Consider the following 15,803-nt stretch of genomic DNA (forward strand, 5'->3'; position numbering starts at 1 on the left):
TGGATGGTCCAGATGGTTGGTTGGTGGATGGCCACTATGTCCCAACAAGGCTGCGACATCAGCAAGGTTGTGGAGGAGTCATGTTTTGGGCCGGAATCATGGGGAAACAGCTGGTAGGGCTCTTAAGGTTCATGAAGGTGTGAAAATGACCTCTGCAAAGTATATCGAGTTTCTGACTGACAGCTGTCTTCCATGGTATAAAAAGCAGAAATGTGCCTTCAGGAGCAAAATCATTTTCATGCATGACAATGCGCCATCTCATGCTGCAAAGAATACCTCTGAGTCATTGACTGATATGGGCATAAAAGGAGATAAACTCATGGTGTGGCCACCATCTTCCCCTGACCTGAACCCTATAGAGAACCTTTGGAGTATCATCAAGCAAAAGATCTATGAGGGTGGGAGGCAGTTCACATCAAAACTGCAGCTCTGGGAGGCGATTCTGACTTCATGCAAAGAAATACAAGCAGAAACTCTCCAAAAACTCACAAGTTCAATGGATGCAAGAATTGTGAAGGTGATATCAAAGAAGGGTTCCTATGTTAACATGTAACTTGGCCTGTTAGGATGTTTTGGAGTTAAATAGCTTTTTTGTTCAGTGAATGTGACCTCCTAATGCTACAAATTCCACAAATGAGCATTTTCAGTTCTTTAAAACATATCAAATGTTTAGAAATTCTACTGTGCCTAATAATTTGGAACAGTGCAATTTGAGTTTTTATTCATTTTGGAGATTATACTGTTATCATTGGGAGGTTTCTTCAATAAAATTTGATGTATACTCTAACAGGTGATGACTTTTATTACACTGAATGTCATTTGCACTGACCATTTAGGAAAATCAGAGAAAAATATCATTTGCATAATAATTTGGAACACAGTGTATATACAGAGCTCCTGTGTATCATGTCACTGTTGATCACTGTACAACCTGTACACTGACACAATATACAGAGCTCCTGTGTATAATGGCACCGGTGGTCATTGTATTAGCTGTACACAGACACTGCATACTAAGTACAGATCTCCTGTGTATAATGGCACTTATGGTGATAGTATTTTTTATTAATAATCAGTATTGTAGAAGTCATTCACAATGTGGTGGTAATATGTTGTCCGGCCGTGGTGTGGCAGTATTTGTTCCTTGTATGTGCTATTAGTTGGTCACTCTGTGGTGGTAATATGTGATCTGGTCACGGTGTAGTGGTATTTGACCCTTGTATGTGCTATTATTCAGTCACTGTGTAGTGGTAATATGTGGTCTGGTCATGTTGTGTTGGTATTTGTTCCTTGTATGTGGTATTATTGATCACCATGTGGTGATAATATGTGGTCTGGACATGGTGCGATGGTATTTGTCCCTTGTATGTGATTATTTAGTCACTGTGTGGTGGTAATATGTGGTCTGGTCATGTTGTGTTGGTATTTTTTCCTTGTATGTGGTATTATTGGTCACCATGTGGTGGTAATATGTGGTCTGGACTTGGTGCGTTGGTATTTGTCCCTTGTATGTGATATTATTCTGTTACTGTGGTGGTAATAGGTTGTCCGGCCATGGGGCGGTGGTGTTTGTTCCTTGTATGTGCTATTAGTTGGTCACTGTGGTGGTAATATGGTGTCTGGTCATGGGGCGGTGGTGTTTGTTCCTTGTATGTGGTAATATTGGTCACCATGTGGTGGTAATATGTGGTCTGAACATGGTATGTGGTATTTGTCCCTTGTATGTGATATTATTCGGTCACTGTGGTGGTAATATGTGGTCTGGATATAGTGTGGCTGTATTTGTTCCTTTTATGTGGTATTATAGGTCACTATGTGGTGGTAATATGGTGTGTGGTCATGATGTGATGGTATTTGTTCTTGTATGTGCTTTTATTGATCATTTTAAAAATTGAAAAATAAATAAAAATATACCTAAATTGCATTACATATTTTAACAAATATTTAATGGGTTAGAGTAGAGTAGGGCCCAGCCAATAGAGTCTACCTTGTCGTCGTGGCAGATTAAAAAAATATTTTGGCCAAAAGAATAGCTGCTGGCTATATGTGTGATCTGGGGATGGGAACTGTTAATGTGTGATTGGTGAGAAGTGGAGTTTTTCCAAGAGAGAACGGTGGGACTGTGGACAGTTCGAGGGGTGGAGGCGGGGCTAGGGTGGAGCCTGGGTGGAGTCTAAAGAGGTCCCTGAAAATTTTGCCAGTATGGGGCCCCGAAATTCCTAGAGGCAGCCCTGCATTGGTGTAGAGGACTCCGGCTGTAACCACTTTTGGATAAGGTGCAGCCGATCAAACATTTGGGAGCGAGGGCAGTTTGTCACAGTGACATGCCCAGCAGTGAACCCGTTGTACCCTGACAAACATTATCACCTCCAAGCACGCCAAATTTTCTGTTTTCAATTTTTCATATTCTTCAGTGTCCTGTAAGGAAAATCATAGTAGGCCTTTTGTGACTCCCTCATTAAGTATTAGATATACTGTATATGTAAAAGCAAACACCACAAGATAATTTATAACTAATAATAATAATAATCAGTTCACGGATCAACTTAAGTGCATACTATAGGCAAATCCAAAAAACACGAGAAAAAGAGGTATGCATACAACTAGGGATCACCTTAACAAAATGATTTTTTTTTAAATACAGAAAAAAAGGCACAAGTATATGACCATGAACAATATAAAAACATTTAAAAAGCCAAAATGGCTAACGGAACTTGACCAAATGTGGCCCTCCCCCAAAGCATAGAAGAAGGTGCACCACCAAACTCAATAGTAATTATCAAGATTTGACAATTTGAGTACAGTCAAAGTATTAACTTGCTAGCCAATGTAGGTAAATACTCAAAGTCAATTCACCTTGAAAAAGACAAAACCCAATATGGTTCCAGCCGATGTGAGCTCAGAAGGTGCTAGACAGCCAACCATATAACCCTCCATTAATCAAGTGCTTTGTGCAGCCAGGGGAGCAGGTACCACATTCGTATTGACACTAAGCAGTGTCTTCCTCGCGGGTGATATTATGTATCCTGTCAATACAGGCCCTTTATATATACATGTAATAAATGGTATTAGTTACCTGCTGTAACGGAGAGACTGCGCGTCCAAGTCTCTGTCTCCCGAGGCGTATGAAAAGTCAAGTACCTGGTGTTTCTGGTCTACGTCTGCGCAAGTGCACGATGAGCCGACCAGGGCACAAGTGTGCCGCAGACGTCAGAGGGAGCTTGTGCGCATGCGCCTAGTCTCCCATTATGTACAGCAAAGAAAATATTTGTAGTTAGAGGTGCTTCACGTATGTGTCCAAACTTCTAGAGTATCAGTCAGTCATTTAAGGCTGGTTTCACATTTGAGTCTGTTTGCACAGCATTTCATCCGCAGCAATCCGTATGTGTCATGTTTCCCTATCTTTAACATGGTCTAGGCAGGGGCATGCGTTTGCATCAGTTTGCATGCGTCTGCGCACGCATGCGTCATTTTTCGGAGTGCGGCGCGGTCTGGTGAACGCATCATGTTGGATTTTTGGAAGCTGCAAAAATCCGTGAAATATGCGCATTCGGATTAGTGCATCAAATAAACGCATTACTGTCTATGGGAACGCATGCGCACGTAAACGCATGCGTTTTTCACATAATCATGTCCGGGAAATGAGACATGCCCATTGGGTGTGGCTTATGTCAAGGAAATTCTCCAAACGCATGCACTGAAAAAACGCAAACACATGCAAAAAAAACACATACAAATGCAGCATTTTTTGCCGTCATGCGTAAGCTGATGCGGATAAAAAATGCAGCATAAGCATGTTTGTATGCGGTTTGACATGCGTTTGCACATGCAGACGAAACGCTGCGCACACAGACGCTAATGTGAACCTAGCCTAAGTGAGTCCATTATGTGCAAGCGCCGTAATGTCCGTGTCTAGGCTGCCAAAACAGTCAGATAAAGCAGAGATACCCTCTCTATCAGATCTAGTTAGCAAAGCACGTGAGGATTGCCCCTTCGCACAAATAAGGTATGATGTTTAAGTATAAAAGGTAAGTAAGAAGCAATTATTTAAATCATTAAAGGAAATATGTATGTAGTATATATGAATAAAAAGTATAAAAAATTGCCAGTAGGTCTAACTTCTTTAGGGCTCTGTTGGGGAACGAAATTCATGAGATAAGTGGTCAGATAGGTGAAACCATTAGTGAAAAGTGCATAACAGAAACGAATACCAGACCAAATTTATAAAACAAGTCTGATAAAATTATCACTTTATGTGGATCAGCCTGTGACTTATGTACAGCCATTAGTTTGGCCTGCAGTTATATACATCTTTTTTCAGCCAGGTTACATAGTAAAAGACTGCCAAAACACCATCAATAGCAAAAATATATACATGATAGATGTAATGAAAAATTAAGATTTGCTGAGAGTAAATAAGTGAAGGGATTCATCCGTGAAAGATGAGTCTTTTTGATGCTCATGATTAGACCTAAACTCCCTCTCATCATGTGTAGATCTGAAAAGAGAGCAGAAAAAGAGCCAAATTGGAAAACACAAATGTGCACTTTTTGTCTGCACATTTGTGTAAACTTTACCTCTGGTTAATGCTTTTATTTGTGTAGCTCAGTTCCTTCACCCATATTTACACCATACCCACTTGGGTACTACTTTTTGTGGAATTATTGGGTGTTTGTTTATTTCTGTCTCTTAACAATTTGCTACTTGATATACGTGGTTTACTTTACTATATACACTCACTGGCCACTTTATTAGGTACACCATGCTAGTAAGGGGTTGGACCCCCTTTTGCCTTCAGAACTGCCTCAATTCTTCGTGGCAGAGATTCAACAAGGTGCTGGAAGCATTCCTCAGAGATTTTGGACCATATTGACATGATGGCATCACACAGTTGGCGCAGATTTGTCGGCTGCACATCCCTGATGCGAATCTCCCGTTCCACCACATCCCAAAGATGCTCTATTGGATTGAGATCTGGTGACTGAGGAGGCCATTTGAGTACAGTAAACTCATTGTCATGTTCAAGAAACCAATCTGAGATGATTCGAGCTTTATGACATGGCGCATTATCCTGCTGAAAGTAGCCATCAGATGTTGGGTACATTGTGGTCATAAAGGGATGGACATGGTCAGCAACAATACTCAGGTAGGCTGTGGCGTTGCAACGATGCTCAATTGGTACCAAGGGGCCCAAAGAGTGCCCAGAAAAAATTCCCCACACCATGACACCACCACCACCAGCCTGAACCGTTGATACAAGGCAGGATGGATCCATGCTTTCATGTTGTTTACGCCAAATTCTGACCCTACCATCCGAATGTCGCAGCAGAAATCGAGACTCATCAGACCAGGCAACGTTTTTCCAATCTTCTACTGTCCAATTTCGATGAGCTTGTGCAAATTGTAGCCTCAGTTTCCTGTTCTTAGCTGAGAGGAGTGGTACCCAGTGTGGTCTTCTGCTGCTGTAGCCCATCTGCCTCAAAGTTCGACGCACTGTGCGTTCAGAGATGCTCTTCTGCCTACCTTGGTTGTAACGGGTGGCAATTTGAGTCACTGTTGCCTTTCTATCAGCTCGAACCAGTCTGCCCATTCTCCTCTGACCTCTGGCATCAACATGGCATTTCCGGCCACAGAACTGCCGCTCACTGGATTTTTTTTCTTTTTCGGACCATTCTCTGTAAACCCTAGAGATGGTTGTGCGTGAAAATCCCAGTAGATCAGCAGTTTCTGAAATTCTCAGACCAGCCCTTCTGGCACCAACAATCATGCCACGTTCAAAGGCACTCAAATCACCTTTCTTCCCCATACTGATGCTCGGTTTGAACTGCAGGAGATTGTCTTGACCATGTCTACATGCCTAAATGCACTGAGTTGCCGCCATGTGATTGGCTGATTAGAAATTAAGTCTTAACACACAGTTGGACAGGTGTACCTAATAAAGTGGCCAGTGAGTGTATATTGTTGCTTGGTATTCACTCCGCCTTGTTCTCTACTTTTCTGTTTCTTTGTAACTATTGTAATATATTTACCAATAAACTATCTATATTTTATTATTTGGTCTGGCATTTCCCTCTTTTTGGGTATATTGTCTCCTTTTTGGAAGTTGACATAGTTTAAATTTATGGTCTTTTCTTTAGATTTATATACAGTATGAGCCTGCACATAGCCTCCTATATACAGTATGAGCCCACACATAGCTCCCTATATACAGTTTGAGCCCGCACATAGCCTCCTCTATACAGTATAAGCCCGCACATAGCCTCCTATATACAGTATGAGCCCGCACATAGCCTCCTACATACAGTATGAGCCTGCACATAGCTCCCTATATACAGTATAAGCCTGCACATAGCTCCCTATATACAGTATGAGCCCACACATAGCTCCCTATATACAGTTTGAGCCCGCACATAGCCTCCTATATACAGTATGAGCCCGCACATAGCCTCCTATATACAGTATGAGCCCGCACATAGCCTCCTACATACAGTATGAGCCTGCACATAGCTCCATATATACAGTATAAGCCTGCACATAGCTCCCTATATACAGTATGAGCCTGCACATAGCTCCCTATATACAGTATGAGCCCGCACATAGCCTCCTACATACAATATGAGCCTGCACAAAGCTCCCAATATACAGTATGAGCCCGCACATAGCTCCCTATATACAGTATGAGCCCGCACATTGCCTCCTATATACAGTATAAGCCTGCACATAGCTCTCTATATACAGTATGAGCCAGCACATAGCCGCCTGCACATAGCTCCCTATATACAGTATGAGCCTGCACATAGCTCCCTATATACAGTATGAGCCCACACATAGCTCCCTATATACAGTATGAGCCCGCACATAGCCTCCTACATACAGTATGAGCCCGCACATAGCTCCCTATATACAGTATGAGCCTGCACATAGCCTCCTATATACAGTATAAGCCTGCACATAGCTCCCTATATATAGTGTGAGCCCGCACATAGCCTCCTACATACAGTATGAGCCTGCACATAGCTCCCTATATACAGTATAAGCCTGCACATAGCTCCCTATATACAGTGTCAGCCCGCACATAGCCTCCTACATACAGTATGAGCCTGCACATAGCTCCCTATATACAGTATAAGCCTGCACATAGCTCCCTATATACAGTATGAGCCTGCACATAGCTCCCTATATACAGTATGAGCCCGCAAATAGCCTCCTACATACAATATGAGCCTGCACAAAGCTCCCAATATACAGTATGAGCCTGCACATAGCTCCCTATATACAGTATGAGCCTGCACATAGCTCCCTATATACAGTATGAGCCCGCACATAGCCTCCTACATACAATATGAGCCTGCACAAAGCTCCCAATATACAGTATGAGCCCGCACATAGCTCCCTATATACAGTATGAGAACGCACATAGCCTCCTATATACAGTATAAGCCTGCACATAGCTCCCTATATACAGTATGAGCCAGCACATAGCCACCTGCACATAGCTCCCTATATACAGTATGAGCCCGCAAATAGCCTCCTACATACAATATGAGCCTGCACAAAGCTCCCAATATACAGTATGAGCCTGCACATAGCTCCCTATATACAGTATGAGCCTGCACATAGCTCCCTATATACAGTATGAGCCCGCACATAGCCTCCTACATACAATATGAGCCTGCACAAAGCTCCCAATATACAGTATGAGCCCGCACATAGCTCCCTATATACAGTATGAGCCCGCACATAGCCTCCTATATACAGTATGAGCCCGCACATAGCCTCCTATATACAGTATGAGCCCGCACATAGCCTCCTACATACAGTATGAGCCTGCACATAGCTCCCTATATACAGTATAAGCCTGCACATAGCTCCCTATATACAGTATGAGCCTGCACATAGCTCCCTATATACAGTATGATCCCGCACAAAGCCTCCTATATACAGTATGAGCCCGCACATAGCTCCATATATACAGTATGAGCCCGCACATAGCCTTCTATATACAGTATGAGCCTGCACATTGCTGCCTATAAACATATGAGCCCGCACATAGCCTCCTCTATACAGTATGAGCCTGCACATAGCCTCCTCTATACAGTATGAGCCTGCACATAGCTCCCTATATACAGTATGAGCCCGCACATAGCCTCCTATATACAGTATGAGCCTGCACATAGCTCCCTATATACAGTGTGAGCCCGCACATAGCCTCCTACATACAGTGTGAGCCTGCACATAGCTCCCTATATATAGTATGAGTCTGCACATAGCTCCCTATATACAGTATGAGCCTGCACATAGCCTCCTACATACAGTATGAGCCTGCACATAGCTCCCTATAAACAGTATGAGCCTGCACATAGCTCCCTATATACAGTATGAGCCCGCACATAGCCTCCTATATACAGTATGAGCCCGCACATAGCCTCCTATATACAGTATGAGCCTGCACATAGCTCCCTATATACAGTATAAGCCCGCACATAGCCTCCTACATACAGTATGAGCCTGCACATAGCTCCCTATATACAGTATAAGCCCGCACATAGCCTCCTACATACAGTATGAGCCTGCACATAGCTCCCTATATACAGTATAAGCCCGCACATAGCCTCCTTTATACTGTATGAGCCCGCACATAGCCTCCTATATACAGTATGAGCCTGCACATAGCTCCCTATATACAGTATAAGCCCGCACATAGCCTCCTACATACAGTATGAGCCCGCATATAGCCTCCTATATACAGTATGAGCCTGCACATAGCTCCCTATATACAGTATAAGCCCGCACATAGCCTCATATATACAGTATGAGCCCGCACATAGCCTCCTACATACAGTATGAGCCTGCACATAGCTCCCTATAAACATTATGAGCCCGCACATAGCCTCCTCTATACAGTATGAGCCTGCACATAGCTCCCTATGTACAGTATGATCCCGCACATAGCTCCCTATATACAGTATGAGCCCGCACATAGCCTCCTATATACAGTATGAGCCCGCACATAGCCTCCTATATACAGTATGAGCCGGCACATAGCCTCCTATATACAGTATGAGCCCGCACATAGCCTCCTATATACAGTATGAGCCCGCACATAGCCTCCTATATACAGTATGAGCCCGCACATAGCCTCCTATATACAGTATGAGCCCGCAAATAGCTCCCTATATACAGTATGAGCCTGCACATAGCTCCCTATATACAGTATAAGCCCGCACATAGCCTCCTACAAACAGTATGAGCCTGCACATAGCTCCCTATGTACAGTATGAGCCCGCACATAGCCTCCTATATACAGTATGAGCCTGCACATAGCTCCCTATAAACAGTATGAGCCTGCACATAGCTCCCTATATACAGTATGAGCCCGCACATAGCCTCCTATGTACAGTTTGAGCCCGCACATAGCCTCCTATATACAGTATGAGCCTGCACATAGCTCCCTATATATAGTATGAGCCCGCACATAGCCTCCTACATACAGTATGAGCCCGCACATAGCCTCCTATACACACTATGAGCCCGCACATAGCCTCCTATACACACTATGAGCCTGCACATAGCTCCCTATATACAGTATGATCCCGCACATAGCCTCCTATATACAGAATTAGCCTGCAAATAGCTCCCTATATACAGTATGAGCCCGCACATAGCCTCCTACATACAGTATGAGCCTGCACATAGCTCCCTATATACAGTATAAGCCCGCACATAGCCTTCTACATACAGTATGAGCCTGCACATAGCTCCCTATATACAGTATAAGCCCGCACATAGCCTCCTATATACAGTATGAGCCCGCACATAGCCTCCTCTATACAGTATGAGTTTGCATATAGCTCCTTATATACAGTATGAGCCCGCACATAGCCTCCTATATACAGAATGAGCCTGCACATAGCTCCCTATATACAGTATGAGCCCACACATAGCCTCCTACATACAGTATGAGCCTGCACATAGCTCCCTATATACAGTATGAGCCTGCATATAGCTCCCTATATACAGTATGAGCCTGCACATAGCTCCTTATATACAGTATAAGCCCGCACATAGCCTCTTACATACAGTATGAGCCTGCACATAGCTCCCTATATACAGTATGAGCCTGCACATAGCTCCCTATGTACAGTATGAGCCCGAACATAGCCTCCTATATACAGTAGGAACCTGCACATAGCTCCCTATATACAGTATGAGCCCGCACATAGCTCCCTATATACAGTATGAGCCCGCACATAGCCTCCTATATACAGTATGAGCACGCACATAGCCTCCTATATACAGTATGAGCCCGCACATATCCTCCTATATACAGTATGATCCTGCACATAGCTCCCTATATACAGTATGGGCCCGCACATAGCCTCCTACATACAGTATGAGCTTGCAAATAGCTCCCTATATACAGTATGAGCCTGCACATAGCTCCCTATATACAGTATGATCCCGCACATAGCCTCCTATATACAGTATGAGCCTGCACATAGCTCCCTATAAACAGTATGAGCCTGCACATAGCCTCCTCTATACAGTATGAGCCTGCACATAGCTCCCTCTATACAGTATGAGCCCGCACATAGCCTCCTATATACAGTATGAGCCTGCACATAGCTCCCTATATACAGTATGAGTCTTCACATAGCTCCCTATATACAGTATGAGCCTGCACATAGCTCCCTATATACAGTAAAAGCCCGCACATAGCCTCTACATACAGTATGAGCCTGCACATAGCTCCCTATATACAGTATGAGCCTGCACATAGCTCCCTATATACAGTATGAGCCTGCACATAGCTCCCTATGTACAGTATGAGCCCGCACATAGCCTCCTATATACAGTATGAGCCTGCACATAGCCTTCTCTATAAAGTATGAGCCTGCACATAGCTCCCTATATACAGTATGAGCCCGCACATAGCCTCCTCTATACAGTATGAGCCTGCACATAGCTCCCTATGTACAGTATGAGCCCGCACATAGCTCCCTATATACAGTATGAGCCCGCACATAGCCTCCTATATACAGTATGAGCCCGCACATAGCCTCCTATATACAGTATGAGCCCGCACATAGCCTCATCTATACAGTATGAGCCTGCACATAGCACCCTATATACAATATGAGCCCGCACGAAGCCTCCTATATACAGTATGAGCCTGCACATAGCTCCCTATATACAGTATGAGCCCTCACATAGCCTCCTATATACAGTATGAGCCCGCACATAGACTCATCTATACAGTATGAGCCTGCACATAGCACCCTATATACAGTATGATCCCGCACAAAGCCTCCTATATACAGTATGAGCCCGCACATAGCTCCCTATATACAGTATGAGCCCGCACATAGCCTCCTATATACAGTGTGAGCCTGCACATAGCTGCCTATAAACATATGAGCCCGCACATAGCCTCCTCTATACAGTATGAGCCTGCACATAGCCTCCTCTATACAGTATGAGCCTGCACATAGCTCCCTATATACAGTATGAGCCCGCACATAGCCTCCTATATACAGTATGAGCCTGCACATAGCTCCCTATATACAGTGTGAGCCCGCACATAGCCTCCTACATACAGTGTGAGTCTGCACATAGCGCCCTATATACAGTATGAGTCTGCACATAGCTCCCTATATACAGTATGAGCCTGCACATAGCTCCCTATATACAGTATAAGCCCGCACATAGCCTCCTACATACAGTATGAGCCTGCACATAGCTCCCTATAAACAGTATGAGCCTGCACATAGATCCCTATATACAGTATGAGCCCGCACATAGCCTCCTATATACAGTATGAGCCCGCACATAGCCTCCTATATACAGTATGAGCCCGCACATAGCCTCCTATATACAGTATGAGCCCGCACATAGCCTCCTACATACAGTATGAGCCCGCACTTAGTCTCCTACATACAGTATGAGCCCGCACATAGCCTCCTACATACAGTATGAGCCTGCACATAGCTCCCACATACAGTATGAGCCCGCACATAGCTCCCATATACAGTATAAGCCCGCACATAGCCTCCTGTATACAGTATGAGCCCGCACATAGCCTCCTATATACAGTATGAGCCTGCACATAGCCTCCTACATACAGTATAAGCCCGCACATAGCCTCCTACATACAGTATGAGCCCGCACATAGCCTCCTATATACAGTATGAGCCTGCACATAGCTCCCTATATACAGTATAAGCCCGCACATAGCCTCATATATACAGTATGAGCCCGCACATAGCCTCCTACATACAGTATGAGCATGCACATAGCTCCCTATAAACATTATGAGCCCGCACATAGCCTCCTCTATAAAGTATGAGCCTGCACATAGCTCCCTATATACAGTATGAGCCCGCACATAGCCTCCTATATACAGTATGAGCCCGCACATAGCCTCCTATATACAGTATGAGCCCGCACATAGCCTCCTATATACAGTATGAGCCCGCACATAGCCTCCTATATACAGTATGAGCCCGCACATAGCCTCCTATATACAGTATGAGCCCGCACATAGCCTCCTATATACAGTATGAGACCGCACATAGCTCCCTATATACTGTATGAGCCCGCACATCGCCTCCTACAAACAGTATAAGCCCGCACATCGCCTCCTACAAACAGTATGAGCCCGCACATAGCTCCCTATGTACAGTATGAGCCCGCACATAGCCTCCTATATACAGTATGAGCCTGCACATAGCTCCCTATAAACAGTATGAGCCTGCACAGAGCTCCCTATATACAGTATGAGCCCGCACATAGCCTCCTATGTACAGTATGAGCCCGCACATAGCCTCCTATATACAGTATGAGCCTGCACATAGCTCCCTATATACAGTATGAGCCCACACATAGCCTCCTACATACAGTATGATCCCGCACATAGCCTCCTATGTATAGTATGAGCCCGCACATAGCCTCCTATACACACTATGAGCCTGCACATAGCTCCCTATATACAGTATGATCCCTCACATAGCCTCCTATATACAGAATGAGCCTGCAAATAGCTCCCTATATACAGTATGAGCCCGCACATAGTCTCCTACATACAGTATGAGCCTGCACATAGCTCCCTATATAAAGTATGAGTCTGCACATAGCTCCCTATATACAGTATGAGCCTGCACATAGCTCCCTATATACAGTATAAGCCCGCACATAGCCTCCTACATACAGTATGAGCCTGCACATAGCTCCCTATATACAGTATGAGCCTGCACATAGCTCCCTATGTACAGTATGAGCCCGCACATAACCTCCTATATATAGTATGAGCCTGCACATAGCTTCCTATAAACAGTATGAGCCCGCACATAGCCTCCTCTATACAGTAGGAGCCTGCACATAGCTCCCTATATACAGTATGAGCCCGCACATAGCTCCCTATATACAGTATGAGCCCGCACATAGCCTACTATATACAGTATGAGCACGCACATAGCCTCCTATATACAGTATGAGCCCGCACATATCCTCCTATATACAGTATGAGCCTGCACATAGCTCCCTATATACAGTATGGGCCCGCACATAGCCTCCTACATACAGTATGAGCCTGCACATAGCTCCCTATATACAGTGTGATCCCGCACATAGCCTCCTATTTACAGTATGAGCCTGCACATAGCTCCCTATAAACAGTATGAGCCCGCACATAGCCTCCTCTATACAGTATGAGCCTGCACATTGCTCCCTCTATACAGTATGAGCCTGCACATAGCCTCCTATATACAGTATGAGCCTGCACATAGCTCCCTATATACAGTATGAGTCTGCACATAGCTCCCTATATACAGTATGAGCCTGCACATAGCTCCCTATATACAGTAAAAGCCCGCACATAGCCTCTACATACCGTATGAGCCTGCACATAGCTCCCTATATACAGTATGAGCCTGCACATAGCTCCCTATATACAGTATGAGCCTGCACATAGCTCCCTATGTATAGTATGAGCCCGCACATAGCCTCCTATATACAGTATGAGCCTGCACATAGCTCCCTATAAACAGTATGAGCCCTCACATAGCCTTCTCTATACAGTATGAGCCTGCACATAGCTCCCTATGTACAGTATGAGCCCGCACATAGCTCCCTATATACAGTATGAGCCCGCATATAGCCTCCTATATACAGTATGAGCCCGCACATAGCCTCCTATATACAGTATGAGCCCGCACATAGCCTCATCTATACAGTATGAGCCTGCACATAGCACCCTATATACAGTATGAGCCCGCACAAAGCCTCCTATATACAGTATGAGCCTGCACATTGTCATGCTTACCGCGGCTCCTGCCGCTGCTCCCGCGCTGGCCACGGACTCCAGGCGCGTCCGCCGCTCCCCGCGCGCTCCCGCAGGAGGCGCGCGTCCTCCGGCTTTCCTGCGCTCTGCTTCGCGGCCTGTCCGCTGCTCCCGGTGCGCTCTGTGACAGGCGCACGCGTGCCCACTCTCCTGCGTCCTGCCCCGTGGTCAGCTCCTCTGACCAGCCCAGGACGCATGCGCACCTCACCCCAGACCTCAGCACAGTCTGGCTCAGCCCCTCTCTCCGCCCCCGTGACCCTGGAGGTCTGACCTGGAAGTCCTGCCCCTATAAAAGGGAGCTGCTCTTTCTGACCCGTGCCTGATTATCTATTGTGTCCCACGACAGATTCTCGGGTCCTCCGGCTCCTGCGTTTGCTCTCGCTAACTCCCAGCCTTGTGCCCTTCCCGCCTTGTGTGCTCCACTGACCTCTCTCCATCTTGTATTCCCTTCCAGAGTCCGTCATTCCTCTCCGTTCCTGCCAACTCCCGTGTGTGCCTTCCTGGTCCGCTCCTGCCGTCTCCTGTTCCTCCTGCCTGCTCTCTGTTCTGTCCTGCAGCCGTCTCCCCTGTGCTCGCCAGCCTGCCGGCCAGCTCCGTGTTCGCCTGTCTACTCCTCCAGTTGTCCCCAAGTACCAGCTTCCGTGGCGATAGTCTCCTCCAGGCCTGCCCCTAACACTCCCTGTATAGGGGGTGGTACACCTGGCCTGCTCGCCCGGGGGTAGGTTCGTCGTCGCGGTCCTCTGGGTTCACCCTTGGAGTCTCCACAGCTTCACACACATAGCTCCCTATATACAGTATGATCCCGCACATAGCCTTCTATATACAGTATGAGCCCGCACATAGCCTCATCTATACAGTATGAGCCTGCACATAGCACCCTATATACAGTATGATCCCGCACAAAGCCTCCTATATACAGTATGAGCCCGCACATAGCTCCCTATATACAGTATGAGCCCGCACATAGCCTCCTATATACAGTATGAGCCTGCACATAGCTGCCTATAAACATATGAGCCCGCACATAGCCTCCTCTATACAGTATGAGCCTGCACATAGCCTCCTCTATACAGTATGAGCCTGCACATAGCTCCCTATATACAGTATGAGTCTGCACATAGCTCCCTATATACAGTATGAGCCTGCACATAGCTCCCTATATACAGTATGAGTCTGCACATAGCTCCCTATATACAGTATGAGCCTGCACATAGCTCCCTATATACAGTATAAGCCCGCACATAGCCTCCTACATACAGTATGAGCCTGCACATAGCTCCCTATATACAGTATGAGCCAGCACATAGCTCCCTATGTACAGTATGAGCCCGCACATAGCCACCTACATACAGTATGAGCCTGCACATAGCTCCCTATAAACAGTATGAGCCCGCACATAGCCTCCTATAAACAGTATGAGCCCGCACATAGCCTCCTCTATACAGTATGAGCCTACACATAGCTC

The sequence above is a fragment of the Dendrobates tinctorius genome, unplaced genomic scaffold, assembly GCF_039654945.1.
Source record: "Dendrobates tinctorius isolate UK_male_01 unplaced genomic scaffold, ASM3965494v1 ptg000019l, whole genome shotgun sequence".
NCBI lineage: Eukaryota > Metazoa > Chordata > Amphibia > Anura > Dendrobatidae > Dendrobates > Dendrobates tinctorius.